This window comes from Puma concolor, chromosome C2 (assembly GCF_028749965.1).
Source record: "Puma concolor isolate L17-30 chromosome C2, mPumCon1.1.hap2, whole genome shotgun sequence".
NCBI lineage: Eukaryota > Metazoa > Chordata > Mammalia > Carnivora > Felidae > Puma > Puma concolor.
Genome location: NC_141675.1, coordinates 105,937,058 through 105,964,211, shown reverse-complemented (window position 1 = coordinate 105,964,211; position 27,154 = coordinate 105,937,058). Strand labels below are relative to the sequence as shown.

The 27,154-nt window shown below is 38.2% G+C and overlaps 1 long non-coding RNA gene across 1 annotated transcript in view; it reads right to left on the bottom strand.

The window, feature by feature from the left end:
* Positions 1-9,182, bottom strand: part of LOC147577476 (uncharacterized) — a 225,566-nt gene extending 216,384 nt beyond the window's left edge. The window contains exon 1 of the long non-coding RNA XR_015255829.1: positions 9,042-9,182. This is a non-coding gene — a long non-coding RNA (uncharacterized LOC147577476). The remainder of the gene's footprint in view (positions 1-9,041) is intronic.
* Between the last annotated feature and the right edge of the window lie 17,972 nt (positions 9,183-27,154).

Below are 27,154 nucleotides of genomic sequence, written 5' to 3'. Positions count from 1 at the left end.
GGTGACGATCTGAGTCTAGAGGTAGGAAGGGCTGGGTGTCTGAAACTTTCTCTTAACTCCTCTTTATGGAATCAAGGAAGACTCTAGATGTGGTGCCTGAATCCCAAGGTTAAGTAAGAAAACCTATGGTGAGGCACAGTCTTAGTCACAGCACATGGGTTCACCTTTGAGCCATATTAGAAAAGGGGTGAACTTATGACAATTGTGTTGACTCATTTTTGAGTAGTTTTGTAATTCAAGATGTCTAGGGAAGCCAATTAATATGAAAATAATCCTCCTAACCTGTACCCAATCTGTATTTCTATCCTAGCTCTCACAGCACCCTACAACTCTGACCTTCATCCTATCCCTAGTTAGTTTAGGGAATGGCCAACAGTGCCAAGTGTTGGAGATGGAATAGGAATGTCTGTGCATATTATTTGACACTTCTGAAAATAATTTAAAGTAAAACATCTTAGCATTTTAGGCTACATCAAAATATCATGTGGCTATCTAACCTTTTACATCTTAATCTCCTACCCTTCTTGTTCCCACCTTTCTACCTATCTCCCCTACCCCATACACACATACCATGAACCATTTATTCATGACTACTGAAAATTTTCAAATCCACAATACACTTTCATTGGTCTGTGCCTTTGCTTATGCTGCCCTCTCGGCCTGGGATTTCACTGCTGTCACCTCATCTGCATGATATACTCTTATACAGACCTTGTTCAAATGCCCCACCTCTCCTGCGAAGCCTCCCTGTGATCCCACATCAGGTTCGCCATTCCCAGTCTTATGCACACTCTATATGCACCACTCCATCAGAACATGTATCATAACAGGCTAACTATTCATGTGCTTGTCTTCCTTGCTAGATAGTGAGTTCTGCAAAGTCAGACAATGCTACTCAACATTTATACTATACTACAAGAGCCTCAAGTGCCTTGATGAATTAAAGTGAATATAAGGTATTACTAAATATTTCAGAATAGGCAATGTTGACCAAAGCTAGATTCATATCAAGCCCATCCAAGTTTGCAAAACTGTGACTCATATTCATTTTTTATTAAAAAATAGCTTATTCACATTTCCAAAAACATTATAAGGAAATATGGTTTAAGAATTTTGTAAATAGAACAGTTTATTTTATTTAACAATGATTAGTTGAGTCATCTCAGCAGCATATTGGAGTCAGGAAATTCAAACTAACTTAATAAATATAGTTGGCTTCAATGAAGAATTGAAGGATAAAATTATACTCTATTATCAAGGTGCAATAATACTACGCATTTAAATAGCACAGATAAAACAAAGGTTAATTGGAATTTAAACCAAACCCCATTTTAGCAGACTAAATAAGCCTTTAACCAAAAGGTGAAATTCAGCATTAAACACTAAAAAAAGTGTTACCATCAGAGATCCATGCTTGTAAAAGTATGATAAATCAGATTAACTTTATTAGAATACAAGCAATTTTGCAGTATATAGAAATACAACTAGTTAAGGCATAGTAACAATCTAGTAAGGCATAGTTTGCAAAATAATTCAAAATATACTAGCTATAGAGTAAAAGCATAAGTCAGATGCCATTTATCCAGATGGATTAATTAATAATATAATGTTACCCGAATCCAGTTCAAGTATGTGGACATCCTAGGAAGTCACCTAACATTTTAACACTTGCTTAAAATTGAATTCAAGTGTAACACCCTGATATGATCAAGCGGCTGTTGAGTGACAATAAATATGGATCTGAGGTTTAATTTTTAAGTATGTGATGTTATTTCAAAATCTATATTCAATCATTTATTTTGTTATTGCATTAACACGAAAGTTACTGCATAATAGTATCAATAATTTGAGAGTCAGAAAAAAGAACTGCAAGCTGTCAACAGATTTAAGAGCTTATGCCAGTCATACTGACAGAAGCAATTCACAGCCTTCTTTGATGGACACTCACAGAATGTCCAAAATTGACATGCTAGGAAATTCTATTTCTTCTGAACTTACAGTTTATCCCAGAAAATCAGTGTTTTGCATTGCTGGGATACCATGAAACTGCAACTCTTCTACACTGCTTTCTCCTCCCCAAGGCAGGTGACAGAGATGGCATCTCCATCTTGAGAAAGGCTTGAGGAGGGAACGAGGAGACATTAACATCTTTCTTAATCAGGAAGAAACAAAAAGTTAACTGTTCTTTTCTCTCAGGAAAGAACAGACTCCCAGTTAGGTACTTCACTGATACTGTATTTCCCACAAATGTAAAATTCTCTCTATTCTTTTAATCCATTCAAAAAGCTGAAACTCCTTGCCAAGCTGCAAATCATTAGCATTAAGTGACATTTATGAGGTCCTACATTTGCATAACTCTGTATTGAAAATTGATAATAAAATCTAAGAATGGTGCTCTCCAGAATTACATTCACATATTAATTTTTTAATCATAGAAGGAAATCATATGTTGGCGATAACTGCAATTATCTGAACAGTTGCTGCAATCACCAGCAAAAGCAATAGCCATAGATACACACAGTGTGATGGAAACACCCAAATTTCAGGACCAGGAGTTTTACGTAGAAGAATGAGAAGACATTTCCTGCCTGTTGTCCATTTGCCTATAATTTATGAAAGAATGTGGTAACAAAAAGAGACTGAATTGAAGCAGCCCAGGGCATGTTAAATTAACACTCAAAAGAACCTGGGTTCTTACAACCTCAAGTCTTCTCTGTACATACCACTGCCTTCTCCTCCTACCTCTGGTTTCAACATAATACTAATGTTGCTGCCTAGTGATGATTTATACCCCAAGTCCTGGTGACCATTGTATTATCAGTGCATATTGTAAAATTTGAGGCTATCACTATTAGCAATGACAACAAAATCACTGCTCACTCCAAAATTCTGTCCAAAATGCCACATATACAACTCTCTCCCTATAATGTAAACAGCCAACCTAGATGTCCTTCAAAGAACTTATTATTGTTATAAAATGCAAGAGTTGCAATCAATGATATTTTCTGACATTTTAGAAAAGCAGCTAAATAGCATTCTCACCCAGGATGGTCAGTTCCATGATGCCAATAGTGAAACTGATGGAGGCAAAGAGTTCATAGGCCAATCTGATAGGCTGATGCTAGACTTGTCATGTAAAGTGACAGGGGATTGATATTTTCCACATCTACTTAGGGTCAATTAAGGAGTAAATAAAATGGGAGAGAGACTCCTTTCATCCTATTATAGCCTATTAATTCTTGGCAGATATTTTGACTTCCTACTTCTGTCTCTACCTAGGAATTCCTAAACTCTGAGCAATGGTATTATTCCTTGACTATGATCTTTACTTGGACAGCAAAGAATCTTAGATAGTACATAGTAGATTTGAGCTCTCCTAAATGAGGTTGATTTAATTTGCTTTTAAACACATTGCTATCAGGTGTGAGCACATATCTAAATATACTTCCAATTGTTTTGTTTTTGCTACAGGGATATCCTGAAAATTATAATAATCCATATGGAAACTTGATATCAATAGAAAGTTTTCCTGGAGAAAGCAAGTTTCTACCTGACGTTACATATAAATTACCCCCAAAATACCTGTTCTGCCAAATTGAGGAATAATAGGCTTGACTTCAATTATTCTAACAGTAAACATGTTTCTTTAATTGTTTTCGTAAAGTCCTATTAACATCTTATTGTAACACAGATTTAACCTCCTTTCTATAGATATTTCATAATGGAAATTATGGCTCATGGCTGTTTTTTTTCCTACATTGCAGCAATTGGTAAATTGAGTTCAACCTTTTCAACTACCTAGCAATCATTTTGCTGTTGTACCGCATGCAGACAATGGCAGAATAAGGTAGAAAGAAGTATTAGGAAGCATGGATAACAAACAGGTCTACTTTCGGAGGTGTTTAAATCATTAACCTCCCAATTCAATATATTTTTTTAAAAACTATCTGTCAAAAGTGTAATGGTACACATCAATCTCAAGAACATGCTGATCTTCTAATAACCAGAAATGAATAAGCAATCTAGTTTAATTCAAAAATCAAACCAAGAAATACCTGTAGATCCCCTATGAGCAAGGTACTCTGGAGGGGAGGGGGGTGGGGAGGGGCACACAGGAGGTTGTGCGCCTTAATGAGCTATTGCAAATAACTAGGATACAAGGTTCCAAGTGATTTAATTAGAGTAGAGGGGAAACATTAAAAAAAATGAGAGATCATATTTTTTGGAACAATAAGAAAATCATGTAGGATTTCACATTAGGAATAAAATTTGACATAAAGAGTTTTTCTAGAAATCTATTTACTGGTCATTTATTTCTCAAAAAAAAAATATAACGAGAAGATAATTAACATGAATTAATTAAATTTCTTATAGTCCACATACCTTTTGGGCAAAAAACAGGCAGAATCATTCAATTCTTTTTTTAAAATTTTTTAAAAATGTTTATTTATTTTTGAGAGAGCACGAGTGGGGAAGGGGAAGAGAGAGAGGGAGACACAGAATCCAAAACAAGCCCCAGGCTCTGAGCTGTCAGAACAGAGCCCAATACAGGGCTTGAACTCGTGAACCACAAGATCATGACCTAAACCAAAGTCAGAGGCTTAACCGACTGAGCCACCCAGGCACCCCCAGAATCATTCAATTCTTGGTTTTGCTCTTCCTGTTGCTGTATTTCTTACTAATAATACCCAGTTCATAGGGTTTTGTTTTCTTTTGTTTTGTTTTATCTAGCTGAATATAGAATGGCTGAATATATTTTGACACATTCATACTATAGAATATTACTAGATAAAAAAAAAGATAGATTTGCATGTGGTTACATGAATAAATTTCCAAAATATATGTTGAATGGAAAAGCCAATTGTAAAATGTTGCATACAGTATGATATTATATGCCAAAAGCACTAAGGAAAACTCATTATAACTTACGTAATTCTATATAACTAAATTTTAGGCCACTAACACTTGGTTGACTTGAGCCTCTAGGCAATAACTTTGAAAACTTGGGATATACAAACCCAAGGGAGACTCACTTTAAATTTTCAGGACAGGATGCAACCCTAGGAGTGGTATAACCCTGAGAGAGTCAACAACTTTTGCAGGAGGCAAGGATTTCAGGACAGGGGTATTGTTCATTAACACTAACTGAATACGGTATCCAGATGCGGCCTGAAGGCAGAGAGTGTTCCCTGCTCTGAGCATTCAGCTCAGCTCCTGCCAGGCACTCTAAAGGACACTGGCAATGTTTACAGAGGAAACCTGGGACTGAATTTCCTGTCTTGAATCCTTTTCCGCTTCATTTCCACAATTTGCGAGTATACTGGCCATCATGTGTCCAAAGTATGTTTTATTAAATAAAATCAAAAGTTACTGATATCAAGCAGCAGCGAAGCAGCAGGGAAGGAAAATAATTTAAAATGTGCTGACAGACCAGCAATTACCAAATATATCCTACAGAATACTAGCCCTGTGATTTTTTTTTTCCTGCTCAGAGAGGTCCAAGTTTGAAAAAGGACTGCAAAAAACCAAAACCCTATCTTGCAGAGTCACAATTCACATACATATTTAAAGATGTTAAAAGCTCTGAGAAGTCATACAGTAACAGAATCTATTGACCGTTAATTTCTCTGTAAGCTCCATTGCCATCTCCCTCTTACACATTTCCAAAGTCACCTAAAAGCATTCATGTGTCAAAAACTGAAGGTAAGTGTTATAGCTCCAAACCTGATCTTCACGTGACTGTGGAGGTGTACAAATCATTCATCTACAGTGCAAGTCAGAAAGCTTTATATCTCTCTCCGTCTCTCTCTCATCTTAAATCTAAATACAACATCAAATCCTTTTAATTCTACATGTGAAAAGCCTCTTGCTTCTGTGCATTTTTCTCAATTTCTGCCATTTCCATCATAGTGCACACATTATCTCTTATCTGAACTACTGCTGTGGTCCCTTACCCAGTACTCCCATAAGCTTTCTTTGCACCGATATTAATTAGTCAGCTTGGCTCCATAACAAAATACCACAGGCTAGGTGGCTTAAACAACAGAAGCTTATTTTCTCATGGCTCTGAACACTAGAAGTCCATGATCAAGGTGCCAGTAAATTTTGTTTCTGGTGAGACCTCTCCTCCTGGCTTGCAAATGGCCACCTTCTTACTGTGTCCTCACAAGGCCTCTTCTCTGAGCACAGGCTCAGAGAAAGAGCTGTGATGCCTCTTCCTATTCTTATAAAGACTCCAGTCCTCTCAGATTAAGGCCTCAGCCTTATATCCTCACTTTTTACTACCTCTTTTTAGGCCCTAACTCCATAGACTGTCGTATTAGGGCTTCAACATATAAGTCTGGTTGGGGGTGGGGATCACAATTCAGTTCATACCACCCACTTCTACCCTAATCTCTATACTGCAACCAAAGTGTTACTTTAAAAATAAAAATCTGGGGCGCCTGGGTGGCTCAGCCACTTAAGTGTTCAACTTTGGCTCAGGTCATGATCTCATGGTTCATGAGCTTGAGTCCCACATTGGGCTCTCTGCTGTCAGCATGGAGCCTGCTTCAGATCCTCTCTCTCCCTCTGTCTGCCCCTCCCCCATTCACATGCGTGTGTACACACACACACACACACACACTCTCTCTCTCTCTCTCTCAAAAGCAAACATTAAAATTTTTTTAATAGATAAATTTTTTTAAATAAAAATAAAAATCTGACCATGCCATTCTCTTTCAAAAATGGTCTTTAAAAAATTATGGGTGCTTTCCTCATACTGGCATCTGCTTACTGCACCAACCTCTTTGTGTGTGCTTCCACTACAATGAGTTTAAATTTCTCACACATGTTTCTGTTTATCTCAGAAAACATGCTGCTTTGCACATGCTACTCCATTCCTGCATTGCTGACCTCCCTCTTCTCCTGGAAAAGTTTCTCTAGCCCCCAAATACTCCAAAACTATACAAGACCTCCTAGAACAGTCTACCATAGATGTCCTATACTTTGTATTCATTGCAATTATCTCAGTTACATATTGAATATTTCTGTAATTAGTTGATGAATGTCTTAGTCCATTTGGGCTGCTATAATAAAATAGACTGGTTGGCTTATAAACAACAGAAATTTATTTCTCACAGTTGTGGAGATTGAAAGTCCAAGATCAAGCACCAGCATGGTCAGGGAAAGACCCTCTTCCTAGTTTATAGCCAAAGCCTTCTTGCTATGTCTTCACATGGTGGAAGCCTCTTTTATAAGAACAGTAATCCCTTTCATGAGGGCTCTACCCTCACGACCTAATCATCTCTTAAGGGACCATCTTCTATATCACATTTGACACCAGGATTTCAACATATAAACTGGGGGGAGGCCACACAAATATTTAGACCATGGCACTTAATGTCTGTTTTCCTTACTAGAACATAAGCAGTATGAGGCAATGATCACGTCCATTTTACCCATTATATGAACAGTATCTTACATTGTGTTCCCCATACAGTAGTTAATAAACATTTGTTTAATGAATCAATAAATATACCCAGAATTCCTCTAATTTACTTGAAAAAAGATTGCAAGGTCTCCTTATAAATATTTTATTTAACCATTTAAACATTTTGCATTTAACCATGCAAAACACACTTCAGGAAACATGCCAATAATCTGAACTTCTCTGGGATAAAGATATACACTGACAAATAAATCCATAGGCAATTTCACTCAAATCTAAAATCCAGAAGATCACATATCTGTGGATATAAAACAAATAGCAAAATTCTGATTAGGAGAGTTGTAGACATATTTGAAACTTTTCAGGTGAATTCTGAAAGGATGGATCTCTTTTCCTCTTTCTTTTGCACCAACTGGAGACCCTGTGATCAGAATTAACGTCCTGTTCCTTAGGTATAGTGACCCATATGTGTGTGGTTCAAATTAATTATGACATGTTTACTTGGCTCTAATAAGAAATTATTTTATCATCTGACTGCTATGAGTGTGTATGTGTGTGGTTATGATGAATTAAGATCCATATGCCTGGCTCTGCACAGAGCCCTTTCATTGTACTAGGGAAATCCTTACAAATAGAAGATTTCTGGAAACTATGATTTGCACATAATTTGTGGTTTTTACAAGCTAATCTTAAAGCTCTTGCCAACTCTGAGACATTATAAATTCTACTTTTTCATACTTAAGAATTAACATCCCAAAAATATGGGTGATATCTGGAGACCCTAGAGAAATATCATCAAAGATGTCTTTGGACAACAAAGGTACTAGAAGATCCATTCATGTAAATGCCAAAACAATAAAGATGCTCCCATTCATATAGGTAAACTGAGCTGCCTCATGTCTAATTCCATAACACTAATGCAAATCCTATTTTTCAAAATTACCTAGGTCATTTAAAAGGTAGCAGAAAAAAATAAGGACTAAAAGTCAATGTACAAGTATGAGTCACTTATACCAACGTATGGTATATTACTGCCCCATATTGAGTTAGGTGATAGAGAAGTCTAGAAATTAAGATCATAAAACCTCATTAATTTGTTTTTCCAAACTAAGGATAATTTATACTCTGTTGATTATAAGGTTTGCTTTTGTGTAATCCATCAGAAAAAAAAAAGGCTTGCTAAGCAAATGAATATCATATACAAGATTACAGAGATAATGTTTATCCTTCTTAAGTCAACTGTTCAAGAACTTAAAATCATTTGCATATAAGCAATTAATATGCTCAATACAAGAGGTGCTTATGTATTCATTAGAGTAATTCCTACAGGACTACTACTTGGCAAGGCTTCTGTGTGATTAAACATAAATTATATTATATATAAATCGTTGAATACAAGCATCAAACATTTAAAAAGTTCCTTTATTAACCAGTTAATACCAGATTGTTTCATTTCATTCTTTCTTTCTAACTTCCTCATGTGTAGATGGATATTTACCAGCCAAATCAGATACAATATGTCCCATATACTTCTGAAAAATAAAGTTCAGTTTTCTAGAGACATCCCTGAATTCAGAACTTTTAGAAATTCTTACTTCCTTTCTCTACTTACCCTGAACTAGTCTTCCATGAATTCAGCCACTACAGGGGTCTGAGGCAGGGCAGGTGTTGCTGAAGTGGTCTGCCGCAAATGGAGCCTCACCCAGGTGCCACCTGTTCAACCAACAAGTCTGTGCAGAAAGATGATGAGATTATAATACAATGTGGGGCCCCCTCAGTGGTGGGAAGACCTACTAAATAAGATATCCATGGAAAGTGTCATCCACTTGTTCAAAACACTGTTTAAAAAAAAAAGACCTTGGATTCTTTTTTTTTTTTAATTTTTTTTTAATGTTTATTTATTTTTGACAGACAGAGAGAGAGACAGAGCATGAGCGGGGAGGGGCAGAGAGAGAGGGAGACAGAATCCGAAGCAGGCTTCAGGCTCTGAGCTGTCAGCACAGAGCCCGATGCGGAACTCGAACTCACAGACCGCGAGATCATGACTTGAGCCCAAGTCAGACGCCCAACCAACTGAGCCACCCAGGCAACCCCTTGGATTCTTAATGTAGGTTAAACTTTAATGCAAATCCTCAGTGTTCTAATTATAAAAGAGAGTGACAGGCATGAAAAGACATGGCTAAGGTTGAAAACAAATCAGAGAGGGTCTAGAAAGAAAAGCAGAAAGTGGTACTAAATCAAACTAAACACATGCCAAAGCAGCTATTGAGCATTCTGGTTCCTGCAAAGATGTGTGTTTTGACAAATCAGATGAGATATCAATTCCAAAAGGCCTAACAGGGTCTTACATATTTAATTATTCAAAGTCATTTCTTCTCTTCTTGAATATTAACTCAGTGAATTTTCCAGAAAAACAAAACAACACTTGTATGCTTAGCATCTTCCTTCCTTCCTTCCTTCCTTCCTTCCTTCCTTCCTTCCTTCCTTCCTTCCTTTCCTCCTTTCCTTCTTCCGTCCTTCTTTCCTTCCTTCTTCACTTTCTCCCTCCCTCCCTCCTTCTTGACTTCCTCTCTCCAAGATCTATTCTCTCTCCCCAAAATGGAAATTGTGCTGAGTCTGTAACATAATGATGAATGAAAGCCCCACAAAAACTGGTTTTTATATCAGAAAGGGAACAGACTCAATGAAAATTTTGTGTTGTAAATAAAATCTGTGGAAATGACTTGCAAGTTATAAATGTAAGCATTATTATTCTCATCCAGGGGGCATTCAATAAATGCCTGCTGATAAAGAATTCCTAAGTGTTCACTAAACTTTTAATGTCTTCCTGTCACTTATCACTGACAGATGCCATAGGGCTGTCTAAATTTTAATAAAGTCAATGCTCATCATAAAATCAATTAAAATGCAAGCTGCCTGCAGGCCGACTTCTTCCCTAGGTGATGAAGATGGCATGTTCTCCTCAGACCAAGCATACCTCTGTGTTGATTAAGCAATTCTCATCAGTTGTGTGTAATTCAGGATACAGAACACTAATTAGTTTTTCCAAGCAGGGTCCTACGCCAACTTTCATACATGCTACTCATCACTTCCCTTTACCCAATACAACCAGAGTGGTAACAACAATACGACAATACCAGTGTTTTAAGGTTAAAAAAACTAATGGGTTTTTTACTATAGAATTATAACCATTGACTGCATACAAATGAAGCCTAGGGGAAACAATAAAATACCTGTGTTCTTGGTCAGAATGCTCACTACTAATAAACAAACAATGAAAGGATCTTAGGCCACACAAGTGTTCTGATGTGAATGTAAATCACCACTGCTGAATTACAAGCTTCTCAACTAATATTTGCATAGCACTTGACATTTACAAAACACTTTTATATATATCCTCAGATTTGATATCAAAGCAAACCTATAAAGTTGTATTTACTATTGGCAATTTATATAGAAGGAAATAGAAACTGAAAGAGGGTCTATGACTTATTCAAGCCTATGGAGCCAAGCAGAGACAAACTGGGCTCAAACTCAGAACTTTACTCCAGATACTCTGTTTTCCCCATCCATCTGAGCTATCTCTAACAATTCCACAAGATTTGAGAAAATAATTCCAGGTAAAATAATTTCGGGCCCAGTCAAAGTTTGGTATTCTTTCAGAACAAAGAGTTTAGTACTCTTAGAATTTTGGGTTGAAATTTTTGAGTTGGTCTACCAACCATTTTGGTCTACCATTCATTTTGAGAATGTCAGTGGTGAAACCTTTGCTTTGCGTTTAATTCCTCTGCATGGAAATCTAAGAATAAAAATGTTATCTAGAATCCATAATACTTAGGGTCTCTATTCAAAATCCAAAATGTTCTGCTCCTCTAGGCCTGGTTTGAGTGCTGAACTTATAGCAATGCAGAATCTTAGGCTCCATCTCAGGCCTATTAGAATCTGCATTTTCACAAGGTCCCCAGATGATCCACACGCATATTAAAGTTTGAGAAGCATATCTCTGGCCTAAATCTCACTGGAATTTATATTCTAATAGATGCAGGTCCTCCACTAAGAAAGTTTGAGACCGTGGGCCAAATATCTCCTAATACTATTGTCATTAGATGTACCTCTAGATTCAGCGTCTCACATTATGCTCACATCTATGCCAGCATGTTTCCATTTCAAAGCAATGACGAGAATGCAGTGGTCAGCCAGAGTAATTAAAAGACAAGCAGAGATAGGGGCACCTGGGTGGTTCAGTCAGTTAGGTGTCTGACTCTTGACCTCAGCTCAGGTCATGATCTCATAGGTTCAAATCCTCCATCAGGCTCTGCGCTGATGGTGTGGAGCCTGCTTGGGATTCTGTCTCTCCTTCTCTCTGCCCCTCACCTGCTTATGTACTTGCTCTCTCTCTCTCTCTCTCTCTCAAAATAAATAAATAAACAAACAAAAAAAAAGACAAGCAGAGCTGAAGCTAGGTGACTTGACACTTTCTGCAAAAGAATATTGAGGAGAAAGCATTAGAGAATTGGCAGAATGTATCTTTGTTCAGAAACAATTATATTTTTTTAGTAATTAAAAGAGTACCAAATACTGCATGTTGGTCCCAGCCTTACATAGTCCTGAAAATTAGCATGGGCTAATCTGTAAGCATCAATAAAACACACTACATAAGTCATCTGGAAGTTTTAATATATGCTGATAATTCTGTTACTGGAACTTACTTTTAAGATGCTTCATATCTAACTATTATATACTTTTTAGATGATGCATAATATTCTGAAATGGCAATTTGCCTAAGGAAAAACAAGTGAGTCAGCAGCCTGCATCAGGTTTCAAAAGTAATTCTGGAGATTTGTGCTCAGAATCATAAGATTATGGATCTGGAAGTAAAGTAGACATCTCACATTACAAGAAATCTGCAAATAACCAGGTGGGGCATCAAGTCCAGGTACAGCACACCTTTAGGAATGGATAAAATCTGTCTCAATACTCAGCTGAACACCAACCAACTGGAAGGTCCGAAAGGAAGGGTGTTGCAGTTAACTCCCAATGGCTCTGACCACTAGACCTCTACTGATACACTACCTGGCAGATTAACACATCTTCTTAGCAATCACTGAAACCCATTCTAACTGTTCATCATGTAAACAACATGGCCCAGGGGCACCTGGGTGGCTCAGTGGGTTAAGCATCTGACTCAGGTCATGATTTTACAGTTCGTGAGTTGAGTGCCACCTGGGCTCTGCATTGACAGCACAGAGCCTGCTGGGGTCCTCTGTCTCCCTCTCTCTCTCTGCCCCTCCCCCCCCCCCGCCACAATACATAAATAAACTTAAAAAAATTCTTTAAAAAAAGCCAACATGGCCCAAATTTTAAAAAATCCTGCTTAAATTGTAAAATAAAACGTCTTTTTAGAAAGCATATATGAAAGGAAAACAAAGTCCCGAGAAGCCCTGATTGAAAATAGGCAATTAATAAACACTTATTTAAAGGTTTTGAATGAAAGAATAAATAAGTCAGTAGAGTCATTGATTGTCACTACTCCCATGCCACATTTCTAGCTAGAATTCTCTTTGGGGCTCAAATGTCAGGGGTATTTTTGCTTTGCTGTGACTTCCTTTCAGAGCGATGATGAGGTTCACCAAAGTCAATAACATGAAAAAATTGATATTCTCCAAGCATTCATGCAGCAATGGGTAGCATACACAGAATATATTATATATATATATTTTTTTTTTAATTGCAGGCAGTATTGTAGTGCACTGAAGTGGAATCTGTAATGCAGAAAATTCAGAAGTAAATTTATAATTGTCACAAAACATCCTATAATGAGACAAAGCATATGCCTTAAGAGGAAGAAGTAGAGCTTTATCTGTAATTGAAGGAAGGGTTGCAAGCCAGGGCACATAAATGGATCCTAATACAGTAGAGAGAGGAGTGTTGATGGCACTATAGTCTTTGGGTCCACATCAACACACAATTATCCAAGTCACCAGCTGTTATATCACCTTAGGAAATATGAGATCCATATCTATCTATCCATATACAAACATTTCTAAACATGATGTAAATGTTTCGAGAACCAACACAAAAAGTTAGGATTGGAAAACTGTTAATATCAAGAAATGTTTGGGGCGCCTGGGTGTTTCAGTCAGTTGAGCGCCCAATTTCAGCTCAGGTCATGATCTCACCATTCGTGAGTTCGAGCCCCACGTCAGGCTCTGCACTGTCAGCTCAGAGCCTGGAGTCTGCTTTGGATTCTGTGTCTCCCTCTCTCTCTGCCCTTCCCCTGCTCGTGCTCTGTCTTTCTCTCTCTCAAAAATAAATAAACATTTAAAAAAAATTTTTAATGTTTTCTGAGAACCTGCTAAGTATAAGGCACTCAGGAATATCAGTGGTAGAAGTAAGATATCTGCATTAGCTGTAAGGGCAACCATATTCATGAGTACTTCTTTATGCTCCATTTAAATCACTTTTGAAATTGCTTTTTGTTGGAGAAAATGATCTCCTCACTACCACTTATGCATTTTTACATGAATCTAACTATATCAGTCACAGGATATTCCTTGTTAAATAAAGAATAATTAGTTCCTTTTCTATAATGGATGCAATAATTCAAAAGAATAGTAGCCATCAGCTCTTTGGGGAAAAAAAATGACTTAGCAAAAGTAAAGTCTCTCAGAAGTTTCAACATGTGATATTAGGAATGTGGTGGCCTTTGGTAAGAGGTTAGAGTTGAAATGGGAGGCAAAGATCACTTGAATTTACCAGAAAGAAGAAATGAGAGCACGCAGTGTTTCCATATTCCAAAGCGGAACAATTATGAAGGCAATAAATTATGATAAAATATGTCGCCCTGGTGTAAGCACATAAAAACATGAAAAATTACCAAATTAGATCAAGTTTATGACTCACCCTGGATAGTATTCAGTGTCTGAAAGTGTTACCTAGTAAATGCAGACTTGTTGAGTGAAAGAAGAAAGTAAACGCCTACCCCCAAAAGGTTGCACACTATATGTATATCTCAAGTAGGGGAAATGATCTTATGGCAAAATTACTCCCCAGTGCAGTCTCATGTCACAGCAAACATTTATGTAAAGACAACTGCTTGCAAATCTGTTAGTAGTACATCTGAGGTATAGAAAATATACAAATCAGTAACCATGCCCCCCCCCCCCAGTTTTTTTAAATGTTATGTTATAGCTGGATTTTAAACGCATGGAAAAGAAGAGAGGAGAGGGAAGGAAAGGCAGACAGGAGGAGGAAAAAGGAGTTTTTTGTGAGTTCTTCAGTGCTCCCTCAATTTTTAAATTAAATTCAAGATAAAAGTTTCCAAAATAAGGAAATGTCAACCCAAATGCTTGTTAACAAAAGTGAAATAGTCTCTTTTAGATAGTCAGCTTGTTATTTTTTTCTAAGTTTAATTTTATAGCTAAGAAGTGTGACTACAGAGGACATAAACTTGAAATGAAAATAATAGACGTACAAAGGTGAAGCACATTACAGCCAAAGAAGATGACATTGCTGAAGGGAGGAACTTTGAAGTGATAAGGAAAAATGAACAGGGGAGGAGAAGAAAAGAATTGGAAGAAATGGAGCAGGAAGAACATTATTTCGTGTAAATTAAAATTAAATGTAAAAGGATGACAGTAGCTCTGATCTCGTCAGGCTGAGGTATTTTGGTGGCAGACAGTAATATGAGAATTATAAGCAATTTGCAAACCACAAGTCTGCAAGCATGCACATTTCTCCTCTCTCATGATTGTTAATCAAGTTTTTTTTTTTCCATAGAGGGAAACAAATTCCAAAATATCAGTTTCATGAAGCCCTGCCAAAATCAGGAGCAGTTTGGTCCCTGCCAATGACAACAACCCCCCTGCACGCTCCAGGCAAAATTAAGCAAAGGATGATTGTTTTTGATGGTGCCTCCATTTGATAACAACCTTCCTGGAGCCTGCCTTTCAGACGGAATGTGGATCACCCCTTCTCCAGGCTGTCTCTGACTTAGCAACTGTCCCCTCTTCAGGCTTGTCAGTATCACAAACAGGACCCCTTCCCACCCAACTCTTCTTCTCTAGGTCCACATCAACAATAGTCTGCCCCCATCTCCTGTCCTCTACTAATAGCTAACACATAGTGCTTGCTGTGTGCCAGGCATATTTGCATATATTAATGCATTAAAAACATGTCATCCTTGGTTGGTTAATTTCAGCTCAGGTCATGATCTCATGGTTTGTGAGTTCCAACCCCACTTTCAGGGCTGGAGCCGTGCTCCAGTCTCCGCACTCTCTCTCCCTTTCTCTCTCCCTCTTCTCTGCACCTCACGGGAGTCTCTCTCTCTCTCTCTCAGCTCCTCACTCACTTGCGCGCTCTCTCTCAAATATAAAAAAATAAAAATAAGATTCTCTTTCTTTCCCTTTGCCCCTCCCCCACTCATGCTCAGGCTCTCTCAATAATAATAATAATAAATTACAAATTAAAAAAATGTTTAAGAACATGTCATACTCAAAACCTCCCTATGTGGTTGGTTGGCACTATTGTGACCTTCACTTTACAGATGTGCAAGAGATTATAGTCCATGTAGGGAGTTTTCATTTTGTGCAATGAGAAACAGAAAGCCATTAATAGGGTTTTAAGCTGCAGAGTGATATGATCAGATTTATATTTTTTAAAAACTTCTCTACTTTGTGGAAAACGGATTGGAGGAACAAGAGTAAATATGGAGAGACTGTTATGGAAACAGGTCTGGATCACCCAGCAGAAGAACCAAGCAGCACTCAGAGATCTTGGAAGGCAGGAGGTTTATTTTACACCAGTGGGCTCAGAGGAGATCATCTCCAGAGGTCTGAGCCAGGAGTATAAGCAGAGGGAACAATTTATAGTCTGTTACTTCCGCATTCCTCATTAGTAGTAATTTGGCTCTTGGGACAAGCAGGGTGGGAAGAAGAAGCCAGAAGGGGAGTCTTCAGTCAGGGACAGGAATTCCCCTATCAGTCCTGTCGGCCATCTTATAACAGATTTTTCCCTATCAAGACGAAGAAAAAGGCTGTCATGACAGAACCATCCAGAAGTGGTGGTGGTTACATGGTCGTGCTGGAGATGATGAACAATGGTCACATTCAGGGTGTATCTTAGAAGCTGAACTTACAGGTGTGAATGCAGGTGTGGTATAGTTGTGAATGCAAGGAATGAACAAAACTCAGGATTTAAGGATGACTCCTATGGTGTATAGTGTCATTTTCTGAAATGGTAAAGTTGAAACCAAGAGTTCAGTTGTGGGGTTTTTGTTTGTTTATTTTTGAGAAAGAGAGTGCACAACAAGCAGGGGAGGGGCAGAGACAGAAGGATCTGAAGGGGGCTCCACACTGACAACAGTGAGCCTGACGCTGGGCTTGAACTCCCAAACCATGAGATAATCACCTGAGCTGAGGTCTGACACTCAACCAACTGAGCCAAACAGGCACCCCAAGAGTTCAGTTTTGAATGTGTTATATACACTTGGTCTTGAGCCTCCATCTTAGTGTATAAGCAAAGTATGACTTAATAAGCCCCAAAGTGGGAGACAATAATATTTATTTAGGAATCTGGGAGAAAAGGAACCCTACTCTTCCTAGGCAGGAGCTCTAACGAGGGAATCAGTCCTAGAATTCCCAACATTGTGTAGTGCCTGATGAGGAAGAATAAGGCAAGCCAACAGGCTGCAAACACCCCCACCCCCACATGGGATATGTGTGATACTCTTCAGGCACTGCTGGATGCCCAAGAACAAAGGAAAGGAGAAAAACAAATAGCTAACTGATAGAGATCACATTCGTGCAGGACTTGAGTCTCCATCAGTTTACAAATATCTTAGTAAATTACAAGAAGTCAATCTTATCAAAAGCCTAATTTCCAGAAACCTATAGACTCAGTTTCCTGGAGCCCCAACATCACCTTGCCCTCCACAATGATTTGGTAAACAAAGGCAGAAGGAAATGGCAGGTAAAATTAAACTTCCTTATAACCTGCATCCCATTGACAAGTACTTGAGGCCAGCAGGGTATAAACATTCTCTAAGAACTCCCTACTGTCTTAATGTTAATGTTTTTCTAGAAGGAAAAACAACCTTAACTTGACAATAGCAAGGCCTTAGGTATCTTATGGGTCCTCTTTAGCATATCAAAGTCCCTCTGGAGGCCTCCAATTTGACTTTATCTCGCCAACTTCATAGTATATAAGGAGCCACTTTTCACAACCCTAGTGCAGCTCTTTCCCTACCGGTCCTGTTTAATAAAATCACTTTAATAAAATCACTTTTCTTTGCACCAAAGACGTCTTCAAGAATTCTTTCTTGGTCATGGGCTCTGGACCACCCCACCATCACCCCAAAACCTCATCAATGCCACTCTGAAGAGAGTGGGAGGAGGAAAATTCTGAATTAATTCACTTACATAAAAAACAATATAGAAAGCATAACGGTAATTGAGTTTATCTGAAAACAATTACAATTATGTGTTTTATCTTTAAGCAAAACTTGGATTCATAAATTTTGAAAAGCAGTTCTACTTCTTCAAACACCTAAGTAAACTTGGTAATTTTCACTGACTACAAAAGTAATGACTTGTTGGCATTTATTCCTCAGTTACCCTCACAATCTTCTGGGAGATTCTTTGAGGTGCTTCACATGGGACATTCAGTCCATAACATCCTCCTTTTTACTCCTTTTTGCCTCTAACTCTTTAAGGTAGAATTTAAGTGGTAGCTTAAATATCAGTGACTCATTTGTTCATTTATTCAAAAAAATATTTATAGAAAGCCTACTATGTGCCAAGAGCCGGTTCTAAATTGCTGGTAAAACATCAGCAAGGAAGACAAATAAGTTCACTGAACTGTCATTCAATGACAGGGGTGTGTGGAATAGATGATAAAAAAGTAAATAAGCATGTGCTATGGTTGGAATAATCCAAGGTTATCTGATACAGAACAAATAGGGAAGTACCATAGTTCTTTCTGTAGTCCTAGCAGAAACTAACTTCAAAATTAGAATTGTCCTTTACACCAAATAATTATTTATATCATTCCACCCTTCGCAACCGTAGGTAGTTTGATTTATATTATCATTAACTGTATATTACCATTAACAGTTTTTTAATTGTACCTTTATGTAAACTCACCGCTGTCATAAAACAAATTTAACAGTGTGGTATATGGAGCAGTACAATCAGTTAGAAAGGGGACAGGCTTCAATATACAGAAATCTGTTGCATTCCTACTCCCTAATAATGAAGCAGAACAAAATGAAATAAGAAAATAATTCCATTTACAATTACACCAATAACAATAAAATATCTAGGAATAAATTCAACCAAAGAGGTGAAAGACCTATACTCTGAACACTATAAAAAATGATGAAAGAAACTGAAGATGACACAAAGAAATGGAAAGACATTCCATGCTCATGGGTTGGAAGAACAAATATTGTTAAAATGTCTATACTACCTAAAGCAATGTACACATTTAGTGCAATCCCTATCAAAATACCAATAGCATTTTTCACAAAACTAGAAAAATAATCCTAAAATTTGTATAGAACCACAAAAGACCCCAACAAGCCAAATCAATCTTGAAAAAGAACAATAAAACTGGAAGCATCACAATTCCAGACTTTGAGTTATATTACAAAGCTATAGTTTCTTTTTTTTTTTTAAGTTTATTTATTTTGAGAAAGACAGAGACTGTGCAAGTGGGGGAGGGGCAGACAGAGAGGGAGACAGAGAATCCTAGGGCTCAAACCCACAAAACCACAAGATCATAACCTGAGCTGAAAATCAAGAGTCTGATGCTTAACCAACTGAACCACCCAGGCACCCCCAAAACTGTAGCTTCAAAACGGTATGGTACTGGCATAAAAACCGATACATGGATCAATGAAACAGTACAGAAAACCCAGAAACAAACCCACTATTACACAGTCAATTAATCTTCAATAAGGGAGGAAAGAATATGCAATGAGAAATAGTCTCTTCAACAAATGGTGTTGGGAAACTGGACAGCTACATGCAAAAGAATGAAACTAGACCACTTTCACCACACATAAAAATGAACTCAAAGTGGATTAAAGGCCTAACTGGGAGACCTGAAACCATAAAAATCCTCAAAGACTGCGCAGGCAGTAATTTGTCTTAAATTGGCCATAGCAACATTTTTCTAGATATGTCTCCTAAGGCAAGGAAAACAAAAGTAAAAATAAACTATTGAGACTACATCAAAATTAAAGCTTCTATACAGCAAAGGAAACAAAACTAAAAGCAATCTATTGAATGGGATAAGATATTTGCAAATGATATATCCAATAAAGGGTTAGTATCCAAAATACATAAAAAAATTATATTACTCAACACCCAAAAAGCAAATAATCCAATTAAAAAAATGGGCAAAAGACATGAACAGCCACTTACACAAAGAAGAAATACAGATGGCCAACAGATGCATGAAAAGATGCTCAAAATCATGGGGCACCTGGGTGGCGCAGTCGGTTAAGCGTCCGACTTCAACCAGGTCACGATCTCGCAGTCCGGGAGTTCGAGCCCCGCGTCAGGCTCTGGGCTGATGGCTGATGGCTCAGAGCCTGGAGCCTGTTTCTGATTCTGTGTCTCCCTCTCTCTCTCTGCCCCTCCCCCGTTCATGCTCTGTCTCTGTCCCAAAAATAAATAAACGTTGAAAAAAAAAATTTAAAAAAAAAAAAAAAAAGAAAAGAAAAGATGCTCAAAATCAATAGACATCAGGGAAATCCAAATCAAAACTATAATGAGATATAACCTCACACCTGTCAGAATGGCTAAAATCAAGAAACAAGTATTGGCGAGGCTGTGGAGAAATAGGAACTCTCATGCACTGTTGGTGGGAACATAAACTAGTGTAGCTACTGTGGAAAACAGTGTGGAGGTTTCTCAAAAAATTAAAAGTAGAACTAACCTATGATCCAATAGTCACACTACTGGGTATTTACCCAAAGAACAAAAAAACATTAATTCAAATGGATGAATGGATAAAGAGGTGGTATATTTATACAACAGAATATTATTCAGCCATAAAAAAGAATGAAATCTCACCATCTGCAACAACATGGATGGACATACAGAGTATAATGCTAGGTGAAATAAGACAAATACCCTATGATTTCACTCATATAAGCAATTTAAAAAATGAGCAAGGAAAAAAAAAGAGAAAGAGACAAACCAAAAAACAGACTCTTAACTATAAAGAACAAGCTGATGGTTACCAGAAGAGGGTGGGGGGTGGATTGGTAAAATAGGTGATGGAGATTAAAGAGTATACTTATCATGATGAGCGCTAAGTAATGTATAGAATTCTTGAATCACTGTACTGTACACTTGAAAATAATATAACACTATATGTTAACTATACTGAAATTAAAATAAAAAATATTAATTAAAAAAAAAAAAAAAAGAAAGGGTACAGGCTTCAAAGTCCAAGAGATGAGGGCTCCAACCCTTGATTTGTATTTTGCTAGCTATGTGCCCTTGGGTAATTCACCTGACCTCATAAACCTCATCTTACACGTCTCCAGTGTGGGGATAGGAACAATGAACTCAAAGTTTTGTTATGTTCATTGAAATAATAATAAAATTAAATAATATGTGTTTACTGGGTTTGATTAAAAAGCTTCAACTAACTGAGAACTGAGGGTTGATGGGGGGTGGGAGGGAGGGGAAGGTAGGTGATGGGCATTGAAGAGGGCATCTTTTGGGATGAGCACTGGGTGTTGTATGGAAACTAATTTGACAATAAATTTCATATATTAAAAAAAAAACAAAACAAAAAGCTTCAACTCATTGAACTATAAATCTGAAATTGTTTTACCATTTTCCCAAGGAACAACTATTAAATGTCCCTTCTCCAACCTCTGTTCCACCTGGCTATAAGCTCCTTAAGATCTCTCAGCCCATGTTTATAATATTTTTTTCAGTTTGGGCTAAGATTATGTAATATCTTACTCATATTTCTCCCTCTTCTACAAAAACAGGGCACACTACTAACTGAAAACATCTAGGCTGGGGAGGAAGGAGTGAGGTTTCCAGAGACAGCACCCTTTACCTAAACTTCAGTGGCAGTGAGAGGAGGTGAAGAAACATCTGGTCATCTGAGTGACCACAATACCTGGTGAAAAATCCTCCATTCTATTTCTTCTAATTTTTGAGATTTCTGTGTTGAACACTGACTGCTTGTCAGCTGCACCTTTGAAAAAAGTATCTAAGTGTGGGCTCTTTGTAGGTTCTTAGGAGGGTACTTTGTCTCACCCTGCATAATCCTTCGGCTGGGAGACCAGGCTGAAGCTAAGTTTATTCCTTCCTATCTCAACACCAGCCACGATTAGTGATGTTTTCCCTACACACCGGAAACTCACATATCCCTACTAAACACGGGGAATAGAGTTGAGCTTGTCACTCTACTCACAACTCTGTCATCTCTTCCCTGCACTTTTAACCAAGCCCAGAGCCATATGCTGGCTTAGTGGTTCAAAAGCATTCAGGAAGGAGATCATCAGTTGTGGACCTCATAAAAAGGGAAATACTCAGGCATTCACTACCAATACCCACAAAACACATCAACATCAAGGCCTCTCAATGTACCCTCACACTTCAGATCAATGTCAGAAATCCTTTCACAAGAGACTTCCAAACACTGGAAATTCTCACCTACACCAGCATATCCCATGTCACTCCTTGCTATCTGTATCCCTGCCTCACTATTTTCCTTATGATCATCAAACATGCCATGCTGCTCCTCACCTTGGCATAAAGACAGATGAAGAACACTCCAGACAGAGTTCTGAGGAACACCAATATTTTATGGTGGGTTTAAAGAAGGGAAAGATGGCAAAGGAAACTGGAGAGGCATCCAATGAGGAAGGAAGAAACCAGAAAATGTATGGCAGAAGTCAAGTATGGAGACTGTTTAAGGGCTTGACTGTATAAAATGATTCTAAAATGAAGCTCAAGAAGTGGTCTTTGAATGTGACTAGCTGGAGGAGACCAGTGACCTTGAAATTAATATTTTAGTAGAGTAGTGAAGATAGAAGCCAGACTGAAGTACCGTAAAGGTGGGGGCGCCTGGGTGGCTCAGTCGGTTGAGCATCCGACTTTGGCTCAGGTTATGATCTTGCAGTTGGGTGGGTTCGAGCCCCATGTCGGGCTCTGTGCTGACAGCTCAGAGCCTGGAGCCTGCTATGGATTCTGTGTCTCCCTCTCTCTCTGTCCCTCCCCCACTCGCAATCTGCCTCTCTCTTTCAAAAATAAACATTAAAAAAAAAAAAAAAAAAAAAAAAGACTTGAAGTACCGTAAAGGTGAATGGCAGATCAAGAACGAGATTATCTTTAAGATACTATACTTAATAGTAGGAACATTATATATTAGTGTTTAAGTTACTTTAATTTAAAGTGGACTTACTCTTTGCCAGGTACTGTGCTAAGCACTTTACAAGCATTTTAAGAAATCCTCCCAGGAATGCTATTAGACAAAGTCACTGAGATCTAGAGAGACTAAGTAAATTGACCAAAAACACAACTAGGAAGCTGTGGCTGACTGAATAACAGCCCTCAAAGGTATCCAGGTCCTAATCTCTGGAAACTATAATGTTACCTGATATGGCAAAGGGACTTTGTAGATATAAGGATCTTCAGATGGGAATATCAACCTAAGTTATCAGGCCCTAAATGAAATCAAAATTGTCCCAAGAGAGAGGCAGAGGGAAATTTGATACAGAAGAGAGAAGACAATGTCATAACTTCAGCAGAGAGATTTGAGATGCTTTACTGCTGGTTTTGAAGGAAGAACCTTCAGGCCAAAGAATGCACAGAATGTAGCTCTAATACCAGAAAAAGGCAAGGAAATAGATTCTCCTAGCAGCCCTTAATTTCAGCTCAGGAAACTGGTTTCAGATTTCTGATCTACAGAACTGTAAGGGAATAAATTCATATCTAAGCCACCAAGTTTGTGGTAATTTGTCATGGAAGCCCTAGGAAACTAATACAGATGTGGTCGTGATTCCTTCTCTAATACAATTCAGCAGTAAATTGAAAGATCACACTTATGGAGAACAAAGAGAAGGCAGGAGAGGAAGAAAGAAATAAAAAAGAGAAGTGAAGGAAGTGGAGTGGGGGAACGGAAGGGAGGGGCATGGGGAAAGTTGAGAGGAGAGGAGAGAATAAGACTCACATATTCTTGAAGTCCCATCAGAACTGCCCAAGGCAACTTCACCTCAGACACTATTATCCCAACCTGAGTCATAGTGAGTTAGCACTTGGCCCACAGTCGAGAGTTAGCTCTAGGGCATAAAATCACAACACAGAGTAATCTATAAATCCTTTGGCATCACAACTAAAGAGAAAGCAGATCTGTGTAGTTCTAGTTTAGAGCTGACTGGCTGGCTCAGTAATGGTTGGGGACAGCCAACCATTAAAAAGGCAGTATTAAATGCTGTGGGATGAAGTTCAAAAAAACCAACTTGATTTCTTTTTGCATCAGCAACTCAAGAATGGCCTTTGTTTTTTAAGATGTGTTTTGTAACTTTTTTCTGTTTTCTTTTAATGTTATTAGCTTATCACTTATTATTGCTTACCATTTGCTATAATGAAATTATGCTGAGATAGCTTCATTCAATGTGCTATAATCATCTGTTTTCAAAAAGGAATTTTATAAATGTATTATAGTTTAGATACGTTATTTAATTTCATGATGAAATAATGCTCTTCTATATATTAATCAATGACCACATATTAAAATATATACATGCATCTAAAATTTAATAAAACAAAAGGAAGTTTAGCAGGAAAACAAGTGATCTGTGTGTCTAATACCACCACTCAAACAACCTGAAACTCATGGCAACTTCTGTCCCTTGGGTTCAAGGACATCTGAGAGTAGGCATGAAGACTAAGTTCTTAACTCTGACTTGCTGTGCCTTCACAGGATTCTCATCCTAGTTGAGGTCACTGTTACATCATTTTTTCCTAAGAAATTAGAAACTGCATTTTGAATTCTCTAAGATTTTGAATTGATTATATGAGCAACATTTGGAGTCCATACATAGATTCTCAATACCCACAGTATGGTGATTTTCCAAATTTGCTAACAAATAGTCCTCACATTACAGAGCCAAAAACCACATTTTATGGGAGAATTAATAAGGCTAGAGGGGAAGGTGCACTTGATGGGAAGAAATTGCATTTAATTCAGCCTCTCCCATTCAAAAACAAAAGGGGAAACAGTAACCAAATAACACAACATATGGAGTGTCTGTTTTTGGATGAAAATGCCAGGTAAAGAGGTCTTAAACTGAAATCCACCTAAGACAGAATTCTTCTGTCGGGAGATTTCTCCCCCTGCTCCTGGTTTCCGTCACACGAAGGACCGAGTAACAGCGACATCTAGTGGTTTAAAGTGATACACGACGGCAAAACAAATACTCAGCGGAGCCCAAAACCCTGAAACGAAGCTGCTACATTTAAAGTTTCCTGATTGGGGCGCCTGGGTGGCGCAGTCGGTTGAGCGTCCGACTTCAGCCAGGTCACGATCTCGCGGTCCGTGAGTTCGAGCCCCGCGTCGGGCTCTGGGCTGATGGCTCAGAGCCTGGAGCCTGTTTCCGATTCTGTGTCTCCCTCTCTCTCTGCCCCTCCCCCGTTCATGCTCTGTCTCTCTCTGTCCCAAAAATAAATAAAAACGTTGGGAAAAAAATTTAAAAAAAAAAATAAATAAATAAATAAAAATAAAGTTTCCTGATTTATGTGGCAACAAAATTGTATTCTAATGGAATCAGTGAGTCTTGTCTCCCAGAGAATGATAGTGTTCTGGGTCAACATTTGGAAAAGTCATTTAGTATTCACTGCTGGAGAATGGGGAGCCTGTAGTCACATCACACCGCCTCAGTCTTGGAATTGGAAATGTGGCAATACTGCTGGGATTAAAAAAAAAAAAAGCATTATCAAATGGCTACAAGGGGTTATGCTTCTCAGACAGAAGGCAGCTGTATACGCTTCCGAATGCCAACCCTAAAAACCTATCCAAAGATATTAAATTTCACTTTTTTTTTTTTTTTAATTTCTCCACAGACTGCTTTCTCCTGTCAACAGAAGAGGCCATCTTAGGCCATTCTCTGGCAGCTGAAACTCTGGCGCTCAGCCCTTTGGGTTAGACCTACGAGCTACACTGCGCTGCCCCTCTTTGCCTCAGGTGCCAGCCCCAGCATCCTTTTGTCTGGTTGCCAGGTCAATGATCTCTCCTGGCATCTGCCTTTTTCACCCCTTCCCTCCTCCTCCCGCTCCATCAAGAAATCTAATTCCAAGCTGGCAGGCAGAAGGTCAGAAATCTTTGAAAGCCACAACTTCCACCGCCCACACGCAGGTCTTGCCTCTGCACATGCTGCCAAATGCCAACTTACCCTTCTCCCTCCTCTACAACATCCTGTGTGTCTAGAATGCCCAGGTTGTCACTGAATCTTGCCCTCACATCTGCTTCCTTCCCTTCCTCGGCAGCAGGCCTGTCTTTTATTAGTAACATCCTGCCATGTCTGTCCCAAAGGCTCAGCACATCTTGTCACCCATCCTGGGATCAGCAGCCTCCTCAGAGTTAGCGACTTTGGGACTTGTCTCGGTCAGAGGTGTCTGGAGGCCTGGAGCAGGCCCAGAGCAGCTGGGGAAAGGAGAGCTGACAGGCCCCTGAAACCCACACAATCGTATCTTTGAAAAGTGGGCCAGGTTAAGCAAACGACTCCAAGCCAGTGTGACAGAAAAGACAAAGGACAAAGTCACACCCAACCGGAATAGGTGACAGTTTTATTTCTTTATACATTTTGAAATGACATATTCAGGGCTATGTTAGAACAGTCTTTTAGAAAAAAAAATTTTTCATATCTTGCATGATTTTTACCCCCTCTGAAAGAATGTTTTAGAACACATGTACTATAACTTTCATAGTTTTAAAAGGAGACCATGTCAATGTTTAATTTTGAAACTACAAACTTTATATAAATTATATTCTTAAAAACCAGGATTTTCATCTTTGTAACCTCATACAACCACTGTGCTATCTCAATCAATTCTCCCTCCAAAGAGCAAAATCTGAGCTACCCCCCCCAAAAAAACAAGAAAAACATAAGCATTAAACAAAAGCTAAAGAAAAAAAGAGACAAAAGGTAATTATTATCTATTATACAAATACCCATTAAGGAGAAACTGAAAAAAAATTACTCCAAAATCTGTGAAACAAGGAAAATGTTTACTAGTAGCAACTCAGAAAAGATGGATAGATCACTAATGATAAGAAAAAGTGAAGTTACAAACATCTTCGAAGCATGCTTTAGAGATATTATTACTTCTGTGTTGCCATGATACATGTAACATAGTGTTAGGACCCATGACAAAATTATTTTAAACTGGGGTATTACAAGGGGATCATTTAGTTCCATCCCATTTTTTAATGTATGCTGAAACAGAGGTCCAAAGATTAAGACATTTTCCCTAATACCAAAGTGGAAAAAAGTACCTAACTTTTTGCTTCCCAATCCAGTGTTATACATAGCATTTTTAAATAAGCATGTGGTTTTGAAATAGATTATGTTATGGGCTGAATTGAATTCTGTCTCCAAAAATTCTTATGTTGAAGTCCTAAATCCCAATGTAATAATATTTGGAGATGGGACCTTGGAGGTAATTAGGTTTAGATGAGGTCTTGAGAGTG